This window comes from Vulpes vulpes, chromosome 9 (assembly GCF_048418805.1).
Source record: "Vulpes vulpes isolate BD-2025 chromosome 9, VulVul3, whole genome shotgun sequence".
Classification (NCBI taxonomy): Eukaryota; Metazoa; Chordata; class Mammalia; order Carnivora; family Canidae; genus Vulpes; species Vulpes vulpes.
The window spans coordinates 60,349,711-60,357,658 of NC_132788.1; the positions used below are offsets into that span (position 1 = coordinate 60,349,711).

A 7,948-nucleotide genomic window follows, 5' to 3' on the forward strand; every position below is an offset into this window, starting at 1 on the left:
CTTAGCAGAAGTGGCAGAAAAACCACAATTTGGCCCTGAAGTACCTCCTCTGGGCCAAAATGGAGCACATAGAGCAGACTTCTGTTCTCATTCTCACAGCTACAGGCCGCGAGCTCTGGCAGTCATTAAAATAAGCACCAAACCACATGGCCAAGTCCCACTGTCAAGCAGTATATTCTTAGCTGTGGATGGGTTTAAAAAAAAAAAAAAAAAAAAAGAGGCAGAGAGGGCCAGGAGTGGGGAGAGGGTCCCTTTGGCATATGGAGCCAATGCATGTTTTGTTGGCTAGTGATGCTCTGCATCTTCATGAATTTTGGAAATAATGTGCAAGGCTTCCAAAGAAGGAGATTTACAAGCCCTCCCTTCCAAAAGGAGGGGAGCAAAGTTCCAAACTTTGAAGACAGATTATTAGCCTTTACCAGAAGATAAAAACTCAGGATTCCTACAGAGGAATCATCTGATTCAGAAGCCTCAATTCCTTTTAAAAATCGCATTAGAATCAAGATGCCCCTGAGCCAAACCGATGTCTCCGCAAGACACCAAGTCATCTAAAATGGCTTTTTTTTTTTTTTTTTTTTTTTTTTGGTAACTGTACCGTGAGGTGATCACAATTGATCACATAAGCAGGCATGATAACTGCTATTACGGGCGAGTTGTCTCCCTCACCTCTATGTGTACCCCTACAGACTGGCATTATTTGCTTCTTCAAGAAGTCAATCAGAGAACTGACAGTCACCTCCACAGTCTTCAAACTGTAACCTTCATTCTCATTGGCTACTTCTGGCAGTTGTTTTCCTTCTGCTTTAATAATCTTTACCTTCATATATAGTCTACTTGTTCAGCCTCAGTTTTTGAGAATGGATGCACTGGATACCAGCCTTGTAGGGCATGGGAAGCCTACGAAGGAGAGGTAGCAAAAGCTGTAAAAGCTGAGAAGGGCTGTGAGACAGGAGAGAGAAACAACACAAGAAAGTTGGATGCATGATGCCTGCTTTTAAGACTTTTTGTTACCTGCACCAATCAACAGTGTCACGTTGCTCCGTCGTGTATATGAGGGACTGCTACCTGGATTCACCTGAATCACTGTGGAGACCTTATGCCAACCAACAGGTAAAATCCGTGATGGTTTCCTAAAAGCAGGCTGAGTTATGCAGGCTAGCTTCTGAGTAACAGAGACTCTGATTTTCAGTTCCGGTGATATTTAAAGAGTCCTGGAAAAGAAGGGCTGAAAAATTGGGCCAAGCCAACACTTGATACCAGATTTTCAAAATATTTAATTTCCAAAGATGAGAATAAGGTTGGGCTCTCCAGCCCACTGGACAGAGATTTTGCTCCCAGGAAGAGTGTCATGTGGGCCTTTCTAGACCACATGGCACTTTTGTACAATTAGAAAACTGCACCCCTTGCTCAAGATATTTTACTTCCTTCCCTTAAAAAACTTCCTTAATACATTGATGGGTTGGCTCAAGACATTTTACCCTTGTATGTCAGAAAATTGACATTATAAAAAATAAACCCATGATGCCTATGACATAAACACCCTCAGATGTGGCCTCTTGTGCAGTGCATAACCTGCAGAACTGTATGAAGCAGTCCCAAGTAATCATAAGAAGCCACTATAGTTTAAGAACAAGTCATGACAGAGTAACTGCACTTCTTCCTTGATCAAAGAAGAACCACAGGCATAGGGACATAGGATATCTGGACCTCAGGCAAAGTCTCTGACAAGAATGCTCCAAATAGGGATCCCTGGGTGGCGCAGCGGTTTGGCGCCTGCCTTTGGCCCAGGGCGCGATCCTGGAGACCCAGGATCGAATCCCACATCGGGCTCCCGGTGCATGGAGCCTGCTTCTCCCTCTGCCTGTGTCTCTGCCTCTCTCTCTCTCTCTGTGACTATCATAAATAAAAATTAAAAAAAAAAAAAAAAGAATGCTCCAAATATCCTAGTAGGTAAGATGAAGATGTTGTAAGTGGATATACTGACATAATCAGAGGGATTAAAAACTGGTAAAAATAACCTTATTCAAAGAATTCTGGTTAAGGTTATGAACCGATGTTAGGAAGAAAGGAGCTAATGGTGATAAGTCACTGGCTGTCTTTGGTCCAATTTATTTTTATTTATCTGTGTCAATGAATATTTACTATTTCATGTGTGCTGAACTGTGTGTTAGGGGTTTAGAGCAGGGAAACACACAGAAACGGTGTAAACAAATATATTCAATAAGTATACTTGCTGCATTTTACCAGTGACTTGAATAATGTTAAGGGTTTGCTTACCAATTCTACACATGACATGAAGCAGGAAGGAATAGGCAATATGATGGATAACAAAATTTCAGAATAGAAAAGATTCTGACCACCTGATACAACAGGCCTATTTTAACAAGACTAAAAACTTTACAGAGGTAAATATAGTATTAAATCTAAGTCCAGAAAAACTACTGGGCAAAGATGCAGCCTGATACGCTGGAGGCAGTATGACAATGGAAGGGCTTCATGAGCCAGAGAGACCTGAGTTAAAATCCCACCTCTGCTACATCTAGGCACACAACCTTGGGGAGGTCATTTAACTTCTAGGAGCCTGTTTCTCCAGCTATAAGATGGGATATCACCTGCTATACCGAGTCATTGTAAGGATTCAATTAGAAAATGCAGGTAACTGACATAGGAGGCACTCAAAAAAAGAATTAATGTTACCAACAAAACATGTGTCAAAGACAGAGGGGTTTCCATTTAGTTATTCCCTCAATAAACATATTTAAATAAATAAATAAACATAATATGCACAAGTTCCCGTGCTATATTTCAGCACTCAATGGCAAAAAAACTAAGGTCTTTGCTTTTCAGGATCTAAGTTTTGAGGGTTACTAAGACCAGGAATGACAGTAGAGCAATTTGTGGATAAAACAAGCACCACACGGTATGGTTTAAGTATCTGTACAGGCTGTTATGGGAGGAGGAAGGAGCAATATACAAATTAGACTGAAAAAGCAGGGATTTGTTTTTTACCTAAGATCTGTATTTTAGAAAGGGCACCTGGCACCAGACAAGGCAAGGAGCTAATGGTCATGTAGGGAATATAGGCAAGAAGTGAGAAGAGCCCAAACTAAGGCAGTGGGAGAGAAAATGGAGGACACATTTTCTAAAGCATCTGGGGGACTATCAAAGAAGGAGAATCTGTAGAAATTTGATGACTGCCTGGGATGGCATGAGAGGTAAAAGTTCAAGATGACAAGAGGGCTCTGGTGTGAATGACTAAATGGAAGGAGGAGAATGAGTCAGAGTAAAGGATGTAGAAAGAACTGCAGCCTTGGAGGACGCCTGAGTGGCTCAGTTAAGTATCTCTCTTCAGTTCAGGTCATGATCCTGGGGTCCTAGGATCAAAGCCCATGGCAGGCTCCCTGCTCAGAGGGGAGCCTGCTTCTCCCTCTGCCTCTCTTTCCTGCTCTGCTCTCTCTCACTACCTCTCTCTCAAACAAATAAATAAATAAAATCTTAAAAAAAAAGAAAAAGAATTGCAGTCTTGGAAGGAAGCTTATGAGCTTCATTTTGGACTCACTGAGTTTGAGCATGGGCCCTCATGAGAGATCCCAGCTCAGGATACAGAACAGGGGTCCTTGGTATGTAAGTGGGAGCTGAAGTTGTGAGTGAGAAGAGCACAGAGTATAAGGCAGAGCCTTGGAAAAAACTAGCATTTAAGAGACAAAAGGAGGGGAAAAAACCTACAATGGATACAGGGGGAAACAGCCAGAAAGACAGCACAAAACAGGAGTGGTTTTCATAAGTGAAGGAGTATCAGCAATATTAGATGTGCTCAGAATTCAAAAGATAAGGAAGGCAAAATGTTCAGAAGTTTTGGTAACACAGAGGTGTGAAGACTAGGGAGAGCAATTTTGGAGGACGAGTGGGTGGAAGCAGGATTTTAGCAAATGATGACTTCAGGAAGTCAAGAAATGTGGACAGGATGAGGTGGCATGGTGGCTGAAGTAAATGGGAAGACGTTTTGGTTTTTTACTAGATATTTACATGAGAAGGGATGGATAAGCAGGAAAGAAACAGAATAAATGATGGAACCAGATCCGGAGGAAAAGGAAGAGATGGAATCTCAGCACAAGTAAAAGAATTACCCCTAAACGTATTTCTTTCACAGAATGAGGCCCAGTGACAGCTCCAGGCCCACTGGAGCTAAGTTTGTAAATGATAGAGGCTGAGGAGCCTTCACTGATGTTGCAACTCAGTGAAGTCAAAGGGAACGTTAGGCAGCTGGGGGAGGAATGCAAATCTGAAAGACAAGCGGGAGCCAGGCAAAAGAGCTGTCCCAACACACGTGGGGAGTGCCAAGCAGCGCCAGGAGCTCACAGCGCGATAGTGTCAAGGGCAGGATGTGTCTACAACAGAGATGGGGTGGGGGGCCTCAGGTCACCAAAAAAACTACAGCCGTCTGTATGGTCAGACTCCGGAAGAAAGAGATCTTTCTTTGTATACCACACTCTCAAAGAGAGACTGTCAAACAGGAATGAGTGCCAAGGAGGGTAAGCACAACAAAGAAGGCGTTGAGAAAAACCCAGAGGTGATCATTGGAGCTGGACTGACACTGCACTGTTGCTACCCAGTCTGCCAAGACCATGGAGACGCATACTGTCCACTGGCTAACAAAGCAGCATCTCGTTATTTTCCCTTGAGTACACAACCAGGCCTTATACTAGAGATGGTGAGAAGGATTAGGAGACAAAAAAGGAGGCAGGCATTTCTGAACTTCACTTCCCATGACTAATAGTAGAGAAAACAGGCCATTTGGACTTCCACATAAAATTTCAGCAGAGGTCAGGGATAACCAAACAAGGACCACTCATCAAAGAACTTTGTTATTACTTAGGTCCACACACAGGATTCATCCCCTGCACCCACCCATATCCCAATTCATCTCCCTCTTCTCACCACGTGGTGTTACAGGGTTGCCAGTCCAGCAAATCCCACTCCCTGTATCCTTTAAACCCACCCATGCATCTCTCGGCACAGCCACTGCCTTGGTTCAGGCCTCCCTCCTCTGCCACCTGGACCAAAGCGACAGTGTCCTCACTGGTCTCCCAGCTGGCCCCAGTGTAATCCCCATGGAACTTCCTGGGTAATTTAAAACAGAAGAGAGCATGTCACATTCCTTTTTTAAACTGCCTGGACTCTCCAACATCACACTTTCAAGATAAAGTCCAAATTTCTTAGCATGGCAATATTAACTGCTACAGTTTATCATTTACCATCTACGAACATCAGGTGGGTTAACATATAGCGTTCAATTCTCACAGCAACCCTGGGAGGTTGGCTTTCACGTGAGCAAACTGAAGCTTAGAAAGAGAAGAACTTGCCCACGGTCTCAAAACTAGCTTGGGGCAAAGCCAGCATAGGTACACAAGTAACTTAGATCACAAAGTCTGTGATCCTAATCGTATATTACAATATATAATCCTCTATGGCCCACAAGGCCTTTTGTGACCTGCCTCCTGCTTACCTTTCCACAGTCCCCTCTTAGCCTAGGTGAACTACCTGCAAGTCACACAGTCACCTACAGCTCTCTGCTCACACCACTCCCAATGCAATATCATCCCACCTCCCACTCCTCTCCTCCTGACTAATCTTGCTCAACCTTCATAACCAATACATCCTCACAGAAGCCTTCTCAGATGCCTCATCCTGACCTACGGTCACTCTGAGTCCTCCTCTGGCAAATCTCTACTCTAGCTTCATACCAGAGTGCTACTATCTATCTCCTTGACTTAAAAAATAATTAACTCCTTGAGGACGGGGATGTACATCTTGAATGAGAGGCCTGTACCTCACTCCTTAAAGAATTCTGAGATCATGTCACATGAAGGGCAGGGAGAAGTTGGCCAAGAAAGGAAGAGGAAGGGGAGCTGTTTTTAGGCAGAAGGAGCAGAAGGGGCAGAAACAAAGGGCACAAGTGAGACACAACCTGTACACGGCTTAACAAGACCGCAGCACAGAACCGGGGGATAGAAGGAACCATTAGGCAAGATGAGCTTTCACAAGGCTGGCCTTTTTTCTTTTTTCTTCATTCGCATGTGAGTTCCAAAATCACCTACTCAGAGACTTTGCCTCTAGAATTCACCAGCTAGATTTTACAAAAACTCCCTCCACTAACCCCCGGTTACTCTCCATCCCATTACGGTCTCTTTTTTCTGTAGCATCTAACAGGATCTGAAACACCTTTGGCCCACTAAAAGACGGGTATTATTGACAATTACCACAAATGCCACCACCACAATCAAAAAGTAGGCTCCGGGCAGCCCAGGGGGCTCAGCGGTTTAGTGCCTCCTTCAGCCCAGGGCAGGCTCCCTGCATGGAGCCTGCTTCTCCCTCTGCCTGTGTCTCTGCCTCTCTGTGTGTCTCATGAATAAATAAATGAAATCTTAAAAAAAAAAAAAAAAAAAGTAGGCTCCATAAAACAGGGTTTCTTGTTGTTGTTGTTTTTGTCCGGTTTTACCTCTACACCAGCAATGCTCACAGTGATGCCTGGCACATAAACAAGATTCTCCATCATTACGGAGTTTACTATGGGTACATAAATTAAACGTGCTCAGCCTGGAGAAGAAATGGTGTGAAGGGGAAGACAAACCAGCAGCTTTCAAAGGTGTGTGGGCAATCAGGGGAAGGGAGATCCCAGGAGCCTGAAGGACTGCGGACAATGAGCTGAGATCATGGGTAGCTGCTTTCGGCTCAACATAGAACTCAAGTCAAAGCTGGGGGAAGACCAAACAATCACCAGAGGTAGTGGGTTTTCTGCCACTTATGAAATTTAACCAGTGAGCAATGGTGTCATAAAAGAAATCATGGGCAGCCCGGATGGCCCAGTGGTTTAGCGCCTGCCTTCAGCCCAGGGCCTGATCCTGGAGACCCGGGATCCAGTCCTACGTCAGGCTCCCTAAATGGAGCCTGCTTCTCCCTCTGCCTGTGTCTCTGCCTCTCTCTCTCTCTCTGTCTCATGAATAAATAAAAATCTTTAAAAAAAAAATAAATAAAAAGAAAAGAAATCCGAGTACTCAATGGGAAAGGGAACCTGGTATCCAGGGATCTGAAACTGGCAGTCACATATATGTCTGGTTTCAGCTGCGGAGTAAAAACAAACAAAACCCCCAAAAACCCACAATTTCTAAAAATTGGTCTTGAAAAAAAAATTGTAGTTGTGTTTAATGATCAAGAGATCACACGCGTGCAGCGCCCAAGTCTTGTTTTCATTTCTCCCGCTTCATACATGTCAGAACCGCACCATGAAAAAACTCAATTCGGTAAAAACAGAAGTCTGCTCCTGACATGGAAATAAATTCCTTACACCTACATTTGCCTTACCTGACTGAATAACCATTAAAGCTTGTGACCCCTGGGCCACGTTGAAGAATCGAGAATCTCAGCTCAGAAAAGCCCTGACTTCATTTCATGCCCCCGCCTCACAAATGACGCTATTCTCGCTCTCCCATTCTACAGATGAGGCAAGAGAGGCCGAAAGCGCTGACTCGCCGAAGCCGCACCGCAAAGGCGGGCAAGGCCAGGATAGGAAGCCTGGCGGCGGGTCTCCGGCCTTCCGACCCCCCAGACTCAGAGTACCGCCCGCCAGACGACAGGAGGGCCTGACTTAGGGCAGCGGGAGCCTTCCAGTCAGAAGAGCCCGGGCTCAACCAGTCCCGGGGGACGTGGCTGCGGAAGGACGGCGAGAGCCGGAGTTAGTGACCCCCTGCAGGAGGGAGGATCCCGAAAGCCGCCAAGACTCCTGCCCTCACCGCCGAGCTCGCCCCTTCCCGCCAGGCGCAGGACCCCGCCACTGCCTCTCCAGCGCGGCTCACTTACCGCCGCTTAACTTCCGGCAACCACGGCGTCGTCCGCAGCGCGCGCTCCGATGACGCAATATGGCCCCGCCCCGGGTGGCCCCGCCCCCCCG

General features: G+C 45.5%; 1 protein-coding gene across 26 annotated transcripts in view; it reads right to left on the reverse strand.

Moving 5' to 3' along the window:
* ATG7 (autophagy related 7) overlaps positions 1-7,941 on the reverse strand; it is a 235,071-nt gene extending 227,130 nt beyond the window's left edge. For 4 of the 26 annotated variants that reach the window (XR_003237720.2, XR_003237719.2, XR_011994312.1 and 1 more), the window contains exon 1: positions 7,858-7,939. The gene's annotated coding sequence lies outside the window, so the exon portion shown is untranslated. Of the gene's footprint in view, positions 1-1,011; positions 1,226-4,999; positions 5,122-7,362 lie in introns of those variants that run through there. The other 22 variants (XR_011994314.1, XM_072720286.1, XM_072720281.1 and 19 more) reach the window with 15 other exon arrangements.
* Positions 7,942-7,948: the final 7 nt, after the last annotated feature.